Source organism: Lemur catta, chromosome 5, assembly GCF_020740605.2.
Source record: "Lemur catta isolate mLemCat1 chromosome 5, mLemCat1.pri, whole genome shotgun sequence".
Lineage (NCBI taxonomy): Eukaryota > Metazoa > Chordata > Mammalia > Primates > Lemuridae > Lemur > Lemur catta.
In genome coordinates this window covers 75,946,599-75,960,629 of record NC_059132.1, presented here as the reverse complement: position 1 = coordinate 75,960,629, position 14,031 = coordinate 75,946,599, and the positions used below count along the sequence as shown (strand labels likewise).

Sequence of the window (14,031 nt, the reverse complement as noted above, 5' to 3'; positions counted from 1 at the left end):
TTTATATTCTTATTAAAATAGAATGTTTTCCCAACTATTGTACTTGAAGAGATCAGAATATGTCACCCCAAAATATGCCACTCTGGCATAACAATTATTTTGATCTGAAGGCTATTAAGAAACAGCAGACACAAGAGGAGCTCTCTGCCCTGCCCCATCTGCCTACAATCGGGGCATATATTTCTCTCTTATATAGAAAAGTTCCATTTCTAAATGTGTCTCTCTCTCCCATATCAGGAAGAGAAGACTCTTAAACCCTGGAGACTCTTAAACCCAGGGACTGTTTGTCCCTGCCTGACAAACCTGATCTACCATACATTTCCTAGTCACCGTTCCACAATTTACTGTCCTAGGAGTCCAAACCCCCTTTCCTTTGTCTTATCAGTTCTCCACAATTTATGGCCCTTTGTTAAAATAGTATATAAACCCCCAGGTCTAACTGCCTCTTTGGGTTTTCGCTTCTTTTCTGTGAAGCTCTTGTTCATGTAAAATTAAAAATATAAACATCAATAAAATTTGTATGCCTTTTTCTCCTGTTAATCTATCTTTTGTTAGTTTAATTCACAGGCCCTAGGCACATAATCTAAGAGGGTAGGAGAAAAGTTTTTCCTTCCCTACATACTACTAATATGCAGGAGGGTGATAATTAGAATTTTTAATTAAAAACTTTCTACGTGGTTCAGAGCATTTTCTTTGGAACTAAACCAAAAGTATCTGCCATGGAGTAGGGACAAAGGCTAAAGATAGTCCCTACAATTTTAAAGAAATGTCCATTGGTATTCATGTATGGGCATTTGAAGGACCTAGTGAAGTGAATTAATTCAGAAGTTTCAAAATGTTAGGGATCACTGAAACCGCCCTTTATAAATTAATAAAGAGGTGCAAGGCGAGATCTGTGGTAAGGGCCTAAAACTCTGCAAAGGCACAGGTATAGCCAAAAATAATAATAACCAGCCACTGTCCCCTTGTTTACTTTCCTACAACTACTACTATGTGACTACTCAGGAGTCACATAGCTGCTGCTGATGATGATAAAGACTCTTAACTTTCCCCAGAGATAACATCACCCTTGTGAAACCTAAGGCTAGTTTTTGAGACATCTCCCAGCCCCTGCATTCTGGTGGAATGGATGACCCACCCAGACCAGTGGCCCCTAAGGAGGAACTGACTCAACCAGTATTGTGACCCCCACCCAAGAACCAACCCCCACCCAAGAACTGATTCAGCAAAAAAGACAATTTCTACACCCCTAGGGTTCTCCCCTGAACCAAGCCAATTAATTAGCAGACCCAATTGCCTAGTCTTTTGCCCACCAAACTGTCTTAAAAGAACAACTTTTTGCAAATTTTCGGGTTAATGGATTTGAGAAATTCCTCCCACTTCCTTGCATGTCGCCTTCTATATTAAACCCTTTCTCTGCTATAACACCTGCTGTCTCAGTGCATTGGCTTCCTCTTGAGTAATGGGCAATGAATCTGGCTGGGGGGTAACATCATGGCAAAAATGGAGAATTAGAAGAAGGCGATAGAGAAGAAAACAGAGAGTCCATGAGAGCATAAAAGAGGGAAAAGTTACAACATCAAACACAGCTCGTTTTGCCATCTTAAAGAATGTCTAGCTTCTACACCAAAGGGGTAAACCAAGGTTGGGCTAAAATTTACTTCCCAATTTTCTAATATTTTGTAAGGTGCCCACAGCCCTCCAATTCCCAATGGAAGAAATGGAGAAAAAAAGAAAGAAAGAGAAAGAAAGAAAGGAAGGAAGGAAGCAAGGGAGGGAGGGAGGGAGGAAGGACAGGACAGGACAGGACAGGAAATGAAAGGAAAAGGAAGGGAAAAGAAAAGAAAAGAAAAGAAAAGAAAAGAAAAGAAAAGAAAAGAAAAGAGAGAAGGGAAGAGAAGGGAAGGGAAGGGAAGGGAAGGGAAGGGAAGGGAAGGGAAGGGAAGAGAAGAGAAGAGAAGAGAAGAGAAGAGAAGAGAAGAGAAGAGAAGAGAAGAGAAGAGAAAAGTTAATCTTCAATACGACCCCAGGCAGGAGGTAATATTATTATTCTCATCCTATGGATTAAAAGAAAACAAAAACAAAAACACAAATAAACAAAAAACCCACAGGCTCAGTCAAGAAGTTTGTCAGAATGCAAACTAAGGTGTATATGTCGCTAAAACCCACTGCCTTTCCATTTCCTAAACCACCACATTGCCCTTGACCTTGTGTTTTAAGAAGGCTGTACTACGGAAGCTTGGTTAATATATGACACTTTAACTTGGCCTGATGCCTGAGTTCAAAGCTAGGAAGTACTCCGTATTTATAGAATCAGCAATTCTACATTTTCTAAAGAAAACAGTCATTTCCAAATATAAACAGTAGTTCTTCTTCCCTACCAAGTAACCAAATTTTTGAAAAGTATATCAACTTTTATTAAGAAAATTCTACTTATCCATATTTGAGTATAGTTACATACATGACACACCCATTGTCCAACTCTATATGTTCTAGATAAGTTCATTAATAAACAGACAGAAACGTACGAAGCACCTGCTATACAAGAGTGTCATGTTCGGCCAGAACTCACTGCATAGTCAAACAGTGTAGGTGTGACGTATCTAATTAGCCAGCATCATCTGCTAGACTTTCCATACAGTGTCTTTCTAAAGAACTAGAGAATGATATTCATTGATTGGATTGAAGGCAGCTCATCTCTCAGGAGCTCAAACTGTCTGCACGCTGTCTGTTTTTGAACCACATCCCTATGACATCAGAATAGGAGAGGAATGGATTTGTCTGTCTAAAAGATAAGGAAACCAAAGCTGAGGGTTTAAATGACTAACCCAAGGTCATCCAGTAAGATCAGAAAATCAGACAGCTCAGATTTCAAGTTTTCTGCCTTATCGGGTAAATCGATGATACAAGTTTAACACTTTAGTAGGAGGGGTGTGTGTGTGTGTGAGAGAGAGAGAGAGAGAGAGAGAGAGAGAGGGAGAGGGAGAGAGACTTCTGAAAACAACAGAGTGCTGACAGCCCTTTTCTATCCCAGCACCCCAGTCTTCTCTGAGATTCACAGTGAGATGTGGGTGCTGGTGGGGAGGACGAGCAGGGACAGAGGTGGATGTGTGCGGCTGTGCTCCGCTGCCCCCTTCACCAGGTGGAGGGGGGTCCATGTCCTCATCCCTGGTCCCAGCCTCAGCGGCAGGTCGCATTGTCTCCCAGAGAGACATCCCTGGGTTCAGGTGGGAAAGGAACGAAGTTTTGGTTTCCGGACTGGAATGGATACTCCTGGGGACCGAGGACAGGGAGTCTGAACGTCCCTTCTGGTCACCTAAGTCCTCAGTTTTCACCCCAAGGAGTCACGGAGAAAATGACCCTAGTCTGCTTTCTGTGCTCCCCACTTGTCCCCATTTGTTTCCTTTCTGGTGAGGGCTTTTTTCTGGGTTCCTAGGGACCCCGAGTTGTAAAATTCTGGCAACGTTAGAGGATACCAAGTTCCACAAGCTATTTTTTTTTAATTCGATGGGCTTGTTAAGCCTTATAAGTGTCCACAGATCATCTGTTCACCCTCAGACCACCGCCATTATGGTGGTGCTGAAAGAGTGTCAGAAGCCTGTTGAATAAAGTGATTTGGATGCTATAGGAAAAGATTATATACACTTCACCATTTTCCTTTCAGTTTCTGGAGTCTATGGGGCTTTTTAAATGAGCAGTTTTGGACATTGGGGGGGTTCAGTGGATGCAGTGGAAAGTGTGTTGGGCCATTGGAGACTGGTTATGGGCACTCTCTACACCGCTGATTAGCAGGACGTGCTTTGAAGAAACGCATAGACGCACCAAGTCTCAAATTTGTCCTAGATAAAATAGTTTATAAAAAAAAAAAGAGTGCTTACTCTGGCAACACTAAAATTTGAATGATACAGAGACGATTGCCCCTGAGCAAGGATGGCATGCACATTTGTGAAGCATTCCATATTTTTAAAAAAATGATATTAAACTTTTCAACTAAAGTGAGTTAAAAGTAATTGTATTTTGAATAGCTTTTGAAAATTTTCACAGTACACTTTGAAGTAATCAAAGTCATGCTAGATATTGAAAAAAGCAGAGAGAAAACATACTGGATTTTTTTTAACCTTATAATTTTTTATTTTGGGCAAGGAAAAAACACTTGTTTTGATCAAATGATATATGTTGACCAAATATGACTTCTTTCTTTTTGGAGACAGAGTCACTGGCTAGAGTGCAGTGATGTAATCATAGCTCACAGCAACCTCAAACTCCTGGGCTCAAGCGATCCTCCTGCCTCAGCCTCCCAAGTAGCTGGGGCTACAGGTGAGTAGCTGGGGCTACAGACGAGTAGCTGGGACTATAGGCACACCACCATGTCCAGTTACATTTTCTATTTTCAGTAGAGATGGGGTCTTGCTCTTTCTCAGGCTGGTCTCGAAGTCCTGAGCTCAAGTGATCCTTCCACCTCAGCCTCCCAGAGTGCTAGGATTATAGGATTACAGGCATGAGCCACCACACCCAGCCCAAATATAATTTCTTGAGCCAACATTTTTATGTTCTAAAGCTGAAAATAAAAACACTTCATTCTAACTTTATGATAATTACTGTAGTGGGTGACAGCAAGTCTTTGTTAGCATCATTAATTTACATGGTGAATTAATTTACATGGTGAATTAGTTAAGTTTACTCATTAACAGTAATTTAAAATCATGGCGGTATTACAGATCTGTCACAAGTGACCTGTTGAAGGCATATGGATTTTTAGAACTCCCAGAATCCACACAAAAGTTTCCACCTCCCGAAGACACCCAAATCTGCCAGGATTATTATACTTCCCTAATTATATCTGGATACCCACAATAGGAAGACAATTTGACTACTCCTAAAGGGACAATGTGCTTAGAAGAACTGAGGCACAGAATGTGCTAATAAGCACTGCAAGAAGTCTGAATTGGTCTGAATATGCCATGAGGAATACACACCAAATATACAACAGCCTTTAATCAAAGTGGTTGGGCACTACCAGTTTTTGGTCTCTTCAATTAGAAAAGTAATAAATACTTACCTGGTTTCTTGTCTGGTCTCCTTTCCTCATCTCAATTTTTAAAGTGTCAGAGACCCTTCTTACCCACATAACCATCAGAAATCAGTACACTACAATAAAGGAGATCAGAACACAGAACTGCTCCTCTGCCAGACAGCAGCAAAACACACTTCTGGGGGGGGGTGCTCACGAAAACATACCTGGGTGGACTTTGTCTCTTCAGGAGCCTGAATGCATTTGGGTGCAGGAACTAACCCCAGACACATTGTCAAAAGGCCAGGAGAAAAGAAATGATAATGAAGGCATGAAGAGCCATTTTTAAATGATACAAAGAGTCAACATTAGTTTGATATTGACCTTAGCCAATCACGAGATGGGAGACTAGCTGAGGTTCCTGTCAATCAGAAAAAAACAGTAAGACCCCTCACAAAGGCACTCACTCCTCTTTCTCCAGCCCTTTGCTCAGTGTCAGCTGCTCAATCTGATCATTCTGCTTAAAATTGCATTTTGCCCCCAATTCCCTGGGACTGCTATACCCTGTCCTTGCTAGGTTTTTCTCCATAGCACTGGTCACCTTCTGTATGGACTCCATGTTTGCCCCCCCATTCATATGTTGAAGCCCTAACCCCCAATGTGATGGCATTAAGAGGTGGGGCCTTTGGGAGATGATTAGGTCTCGATGGGACTAGTACGCTTGTAGGAAGTGACAAGAGATTGCTCTCTCACTCTCTCTGCGCCCCGCCATGTGGGCCATCTGTCTGTAACCCAGGAAGAGAGCAGAGCCTTCACCAGACCCCACCATGCTGGCACCCCGATCTCAGACTTCCCAGCCTCCAGAACTGTGAGACAAGAGATTCATTTTGTTTAAGCCACCCACTCTATGGCATTTTTGTTATAACAGCTTGAACTAAGCCTTCCATCATACTATGCAATTTATTAATATTTATTTTGCACATAGTCCCCCCCTTCTAGAATGTAAGGCTCATCATGAAGGCAGGGATTTTTGTCCAAATGCTCACTGCAGTAGTCATAGCACCTAAAACTGTGCCTGGTACATACTAGACACTCATTATTTTTTGAATGAATCGAACTAGCAAAGCATAACATGGAAACGGACTCAGGCACTTGCTGATTCCATGATAAGGAACACAGTTGCTGCTGGTCACGTGAATGCTTGCACTTGACCTCAGACATCACCTGCCTCCTCCATGTGATAGTCTAGTGCTCAGCAACATAAGCCACCATTCAGAAGGTAAATATTAGTGACATATTTTAACACACTCACAAATGCAGGAAAAGGAATTGGGAAGTATTGAGGACAAATATGCATGGAAATAAAAAGCCTAAGAAGGTTGGCACGTACATTCCTTATTAATGGGGGCTTGCCAACTAAACAAAGCTTGTTGTGGGAAAAACAATGCAACAATCACATAACCAAATCCTTGAGCATAGAAAAATCCTGCCCTAGCATTTCTTTCTTCACATCATCTCTGGTGTTTTTCCTGGCTCACTTTCTCAAATCTCCTACAATTTGGTGGATATTACCATTAAATGGAAAAGAACTTGATAGGAGGACATAAGATGAGAGAAAAATGCCTGCGTCTGAAATTCTAAGATTTAGACCATATTTCCCACCCCAAATTATACCATTTAGATCAGAAAACTATCCAGACTATTTACTGCTGACAACAGAGTGAGAAAGACCAGGAAGGGAGGATGATGGCAGAGAAAAGCCAAAGTGAAACCACTCTTCTTGAAAGGGGGAGAGAGTTGGCAAAACCTTGTCTGGCTGCTCTAGGGAACAAGGTTGAGGAACAGGGCCAAGATTCCTCTGAAAAATAAAATGTTAACATGGTGACTGGTGGGTAAGAAGCAGCATTTTGGATTATGCATCATCCTAAAGGTACCCCATTCCATTTCTATAGTCTAATTTTATGGCATCCCTGGGTTACCGCTTGGTGCCACTTTAGTGGAATTTATTTATTCATATGCTTACATTTTTTATTATTCTTGTGCAGACATGCGAAAATCAGTTTCCCAAGCAGTTGAAAATCTTCTGATACATTTATATAAAGGAAATCCTGAACCATTAGGATTATCTATTATAATTCACCATATGCTACCCTGTATCTGCCAGGACATGTGGCTCCTAGAGCTCAAGGCAGAAGTTAAAACATGATTAAAGAAATAAGGTATTTTTCATTTTTTAAAATTATGAGCCTATTCTCATTACCTGCAATCGAATGTGCATTGTTACTGAGGACAATTAGAAGAAGGAAAAGAGGACAATCTTCAGTGAAGTTAAAACAGGGTGACCCATTTCCAGTTAAATCAAGCCTCTATCCCAGATGGGCCATTTTGTAAATTAGAAGGCTAGACGCATTATCTTTCCTGATGTGTGTGTGTGTGTGTGTATGTGTGTGTTTGCTGGGCGGGGATGGTGGGGGGGAGCACTCAGGAGCCATCCACTTTAACTTCTGTCTTCAGGCAAGGATGTGCCCAAGCTCCCCACAGTTCTGTTTCCCCTTCTTATTTCCAGGGTCGGATAAATGACAGTTTCCTTAGATATGTTGGTTTTTACCATCTGGAAGTTGCTTTTTAAGTTGAGTTCTCAAATTGTCTTTATGATATGTATGCCTATTTCCCTTACCATATAGCTAGATAACCATTTGCCATTGCCTTCTCTATAAAGTCCCCATCTTTTGCAGTTAGTCCTTAAGATTTGCTTTGGGTTCTCTAAGCTCCCGGAAGACTGGGTCTGTGATGGAGTGTTAAGTGGTCAGGCTAATGGACATTCATCTTACAGCACCCTGGGACAGTTAAGATGAGTGGGGTTTCTTCTCTCCACATCCATCACTTTGCCAAGTCTCCTCCCTCGCTTTCCTTGGGGACTACACAAAGAGGCTGAATATTCTGGGACCACGAAAAAGGCAGAGCACAGCCAGGGCGCTAAGTGCTGGGGACCGACCCTGAGGTTTGGGAGAGGCTGGCAAGAAGGGGGAAGACAAAGTTATTTCACATCAGAACTCCAAAAGACACAGTTCTACTAACAGTAAACACCTTTTTGCCCCTGGCATACAGGAAGCACATTATTTAATTCTGTTGTTGATTAGAGTAAGTACTTAAGTTTTTAAGAACAATAATAAAAAGCACTCAACAGAGGAATGTAGCTGTTGAGAATATGAAGGCAAAAGAGGGTAAAGTAGAAGGGGACGGAGATTAGTATACCAAAAGCAGCAATATGTTTCCTTCAATGATGCTATTTGAATACTTGGCTCATTTCTCACTTTCTGGTCCAATCTAAAGCTCCAAATTTTAGGAAGAAACCTGATCCCTGAAATTGAGACAGCCCGTACAACAAAAATTTTCAGAGAACCCTAATAGCCAATCCCATTATAGAGCAATTGTACTCTAAACTAAAACCTTTTTTATAGAAGTAATAAAAGGACACAGATGGCATCAGAGATTTTTTTTAAAAAAGTAATTACAGATAGTGTGCAGATTATCATTTTGCCACAATTGGAAGTAATTTGGTGACATTTTTTGAAAAGTATGATAGTAAATAATTTGGCAGCAAATTTTTAAAGTTTGAAAGTATTTCTCTTCTATGCATTTCAATAATACATACAAATATCTGGGTAAAGTCTTAGTTTCATCAGATAATGAAAAGAGGCACAAGGGAGTCTTAAAAATTGCTACACATTTGGAATTTTTTCCTACTTAATAAAGATAGATCAAAGAAACTCCCAAGTTTGGAGAAAGTAGAGCCTAAAGGTATCCAAATAAGGGACATTTTCATTTCTTAATAAGACAAAGAATGAGTGTCTTTATTTCACAAGCAACAAAATCCACTAAGCTTTTGTTATCTTATAAATTAAAAGAAACTAAGTCATCTCAGAATTATAATATTAACTATGGTGAAAAATGTGTACAGACTTCATTCTCCTTTTCAAAAATGTGTTGGTTATGTATTCTGCATTCGTCTATCTCAAAACAGCACATTCTATCAGAGAACGTTGTTACATTCAGCCATGTTTTAACCTTTTCAATGCAAATTGCTTGTGCCTTCCTAGGAGAAAATTGGAAAGAAATACTTAAAGGTTGAGGAAGGGCCACTACTCATGTCTGCAACAGAAAGCTGCTTTCTCATAGCACAGCACACAAGAAACTTCTCATTGTGTGCTCACTTGGGAGGGGCGTGCATTATTTAACATTACAGTGGGTTGAAGCCTCTGTCTGAAATAATGAAAGGCATCAGAAAATAGGTTCACACAAGGCAGAACTGAATCCAAATACTTAAAAAAAAAAATTAAGAATCTGTGTGAACAAATAATTCTCCATACATATTGTAGGCTTTTCCAAATCTTCAACAATTTTTCACAAGGAATGATCTAAGCCAAATGTAACAGGGTCTAAGCCAAAGAAATGAACTGATAATTTTCTTAAACTCCTCATTCTGAATCTAGATCTGTTCTTGAAAGCTGTGACATTGAAACCATCTTTTCTTAAGACAAAAATATAATTTTATATTTTGGTTCAGAAATGCATTTATTAACATTCAATCTTTAGTTTAAAATAGACTTCCTACTTGCTCCCCTATACCCTCAAAATAAGGAATAATGACAGGGTGGGGCACACTTGTAGAAAAAGCTCCGACACAAAAATAATACCCACTGTCTCAGGAAGCAAACCTAACTAAGGTCCAACCTAAGGATTTTTTTTTCTGTGTAATGTTATCATTGAGCTCCACCCAGATTTGATTGTACTTCAATGGCAGAAAAATTGGCAGGAAAAAACCCAAATCATCTGCTGTATATTTGTTTGCTGGTCCTCAAAGGCACTCAGAATTCACAGGGTCGAGTCATGCATGCATTATGAATGAATGGGTTTCCAATGGTAACTGGGAGCCAGGAACTCAACCCCAGGGTTCTCTCCTAGAGGACAGGGTGGGGGGAGGGTCGCATTGCACGTTTTTCCTCCACCCTGGGGTAGCAAGGAAGGAATCCTGCAAATTAAATATCTCATCCCCATATTTGCACCCAACAGAGAGATGCAGGAGGAAAATTTCTTCTATTTAAAACAAGCCAAGATAAATGTTGAAATAAAGACTAGTAAAAATAAAAATCTAGTCAGATCACATTAGAACTTGATAAGAAAATCTTGCATGAGTTTCTCCCCATACTTGTTAATTTGGTGCCTTTGTTCAAGCAAAGATTGTGTCTCTATTTTATAGCTACAGAGCATGCAGCATCACCATGAGAGGAAAAGGGAGGAAAAAAAAATCCAGAACAGACAGAGCAGGAGAAATCAGTTATCCACCTGGCATAATGCTAAGCAATTTGAACATATGAGACCTACCCATTTCTGAAGACAAACAGACTAATCAACGAGGCAAAGAATTAAATCCTCCCAAGTCTGTCGCTGCAGCTACGCGGCACTCCAAAAGAACAATGCACATTTCTGCTAACATCTCAAGTTTGCAAGCGCCATGCAAAGAGACGGGTTAAAATTCCCTACCATGCAGTGCAGCCATCATCAGAAGCCCAGCATATCTTCTGCTCTAAGTGGTGATGTGCCAGTTCACGAACAGCACAGAGGAAGAGAAAAATGGAGGAAATGAGAGAAGGCTGGAAAGTCGGCAGGAATGTTTCGGGGTCATTAACAAGTGGAAGACCCCCTTCGGCATTCAAACCAATCAATCTTTATCTTCCAGGACATCTTTTTCTCACTCAGCGTCTGTTGAAAAGACTGCAGCAAACCAAGCAGGGGATTATGGGATAGGGATGCAGCAGCGAGCTACAGTGAGATTCGTGGGTGGCTCGCTTTCCCTCTGAGTCAGCAGTCAGCTGTTGCCATGCTCCCGTGCCGGCCGCCCGGCCCCATCACCAGAATGTGACTGCAGGATTAGCCCAGCCAGAGGCAACCCGTGCGCGTCTCCTGGAGCAACGCGGCTCCAGGCAGGTACCGGGAGTGCTGCAAATCAGACAGAGGGGGTTGCTCCTACGCAAACGGGGAAAGCAGCGAGGATAGATTCTAGAAAGAAAACCAGGAAGACGGTGCCTCAATATGGAAAGTTCAGATTTAGAGGAGTGTTTGGGGGGAGTGTGAGAGCACACACTTAAGACTTCCATTAGGTAGGGGGAAAAAAGATGATCTATTTCCTTAGACGTTTCAAGTAGCTTGAAACACAAATGTAATTTTAAAAACGCAAAACCAGCCTAGTTCCACAAGCCTCTACTATTTTTCCTCTCTTGGTATTTACCCAGGACGGGGTCCATAAGATACAGTTCCGCAAAGTCAAATCATGCAAATGACACTTCTCTGCTTTTTGTGGTTCTAGCCATTCAGAGAGAAATTATATTGCACATTTATTTGATTCAGGGGATGACCAGACCCTGTTCTTTTTCTGATAATGAAGTTTACAGTTAAAGGTTGAGAAACCTCATAAACTTTACATATATACAGAACTTGATTTCCTGCCAAGTCATTAAACTTATTTTAAAAGGGTATTAATAACATAAAAATAATCAGTAAATAGTTGTATAAAAGTGACTGAGTCCTCATGTTACAAACAAGTCTTTGGAATAAAAAACCTTGCATATCAGAATAGAATTCACAATTGTTCCCTTTTCTACAGCTATGGAGGCAGGGAACAGTATTGCATCCTATTCCTTTGTTAGTTACTAGTTTTAAAGTGATCACTCATAATTTTTATTTTAAAAGACTGCATCTGCATATTTGATTACATTAATATTTATCACATTCTTCCCAAGCAGTCAAGCATTGCCTGAGCCCTTGAAGAGGCCTCAGCTCTGCAAAGCAGCGGTGATCACCTTTGGTAGGGGGAGGGGAGTCAGAATCCAGTGCGGACATGACAAATTTGGCATGCCATGCTCGGTGATACCCAGTTCTCAAAAGCTTAGGTTAACAGCCTGCTTTAGAAGTTTTGTGTTTTTTTTTTTTAACAGTTTCATTGAGTTATAATTCATATACCATACAATTCACCCATTTAAGTGTACAATTTAATGGATTTTACCATATTCACAGATGTGGGCAACTATTACCACAGTCAATTTTAGTCACCTCAAGAAGTCACCTCATAGTCATTTTCATCACCTCACAAAGAAACCCTGTACCCATTAACTACCACTCTCTACTTCCTCCCCCTACCCCCTAGTCCTAAGCAATCACTAACCTACTTTTTCTCTCTATAGATTTTCCTATTCTAGACTGTCACATGAATGGAATCACATGATTATATAATATGTGGTCTTATGCATCTGGTTCTTTTCACTTAGCATAATGTTTTCAAAGTTCATCCATGTCGTAGCATGTATCAGTATTTCCTTTGTAGGGCTCAACAATATTCCATTGTATGGATATAGCACATTTTGTTTATCCATTCATCAGTTGATGGGACATTTGAGTTGTTTCCACTCTTTGGCTATTATGAGCAATGCTGCCATAAACTTTTGTGTGTGAGGTTTTGTGTGGACATATGGTTTGCTTTAGAAGTCTACAGTTTAATTAGGACCAACTCCTAAAACTACAGGCAGGCTACCCCAACTTCAGTTTTACAATGTCCTCTCCCTAAGACAGGCCATCACTAAGGTGTCTGACCTGCTATGACAGGAGTCCTCTCTTCTCATTCTGCTACTGAGCCGATCCCAAAGCCAAATTTATCAAACGTTGACCCCTTCCCCAGTACATCCTTTCTCCTTACCTCTCTCCTTCTCTTCCCCCACTCAGCCCAGACTCAACTGAACCCCGTCTCTGTTCTCAGAAGGTGGTGGAGAAGTAGGAAGGATCCTTGGTCTTGTTGTTATGTTTGTAGTTGGAGAAGGTTCACATACTCCTTCAGTCTTTCCGATGAACACACTTGTTGAATATCTAGTGTGTTTTAGGCACTGAGTAGGCATTGAGGATACAGAGAAGAATTTAATGATTTCTGAGCCCTTAGGAAGGTCACAGTCTCGTGTGGGAGATGAATTAATAAGCAGGCAATTGCAATGTGGAGTGGTAAGTGCTTGCTGGCAAGAGGAAGTGGATGCTCTGGGCTCCCACAGGAGGGAGATCCCTGGGCAGAGAGGAGCAGGGAGCATTTCAGGCAAAGGCAAGAGATGGCTCACAGGAATTGAGAGAAGCAGCTAAGTATGGCTGAAACCTAGGATAAAAGGGCTGATATTTGTTTCTGATCTTTTACCTGAAATTGGGAATACCTCTTCCATAGAAATAGCATTTCACAGGATAGTTGGGTTCCAAATACCCTCATCACCATGGCTTACCTACTGTGTGGGTTAACTGGGTTTTGAGGGCTCAGCTGCAAATCTAACAAACATACATAATATTGCTTATTATAGGAAAATGCAGCCTCATTTTTACCATACGTCTTGACAAATGAACACAACTGTTTATAAGTTGGGGCTTGGGTTACCAAAGGATGTTTTAGCAGGCCACAGCACCTTCACCATGGCACTCCCTGGCAACAGGTAGGTGGTGGTAGTGGCTGTTGGTAAGTCTCTTTCTGAGTTGGAGTTTACCTGTATTGAGGCCTCAAGCAGCCAGATATGGGGCCCCATGAGCAGAGAAGAGCCCTAGATTCTTGGGATTAAGATCCGCTGCACACCTTACTGACTTCCTGGAGCTATCTTGCCTCTCTGCACTGGTTCCTTTGTTGGGATGGATATTAGAGTTAACTGTCATCAGCCAGTTTGACTATGATGTACAATGGGGAAGCACACAGTGCTTAGTGCATATACAGAAGAACAGGACACATGCTACTAAATTGGGTTTGGCAGGATCACAGGAGATAGCGATTCAAAATTTATTGACCCTGTTTTATATGCTAGGCTCAGCAGTCCAAAGCACTTTATATACAGTCAACCTACCCCCGATCAAGGAAATTTCTCCTAGAAAGCAAAGTCTTTAGGATGGCATACAAGGCCTTTTATGATCTGGCCTCTGTCTTCCTCATTTTTCTCCACCTTGTGTCC

The 14,031-nt window shown here is 41.1% G+C and overlaps 1 protein-coding gene and 1 pseudogene across 3 annotated transcripts in view; one reads left to right on the top strand and one right to left on the bottom strand.

Annotated features, from left to right (window-relative positions):
* The window catches only part of TRIM2 (tripartite motif containing 2), an 85,585-nt gene that overhangs the window by 47,127 nt on the left and 24,427 nt on the right, over positions 1 to 14,031 (bottom strand). The gene's annotated exons all lie outside the window — the stretch shown is intronic.
* On the top strand, positions 3,871 to 3,965 carry LOC123639025 (annotated as a pseudogene).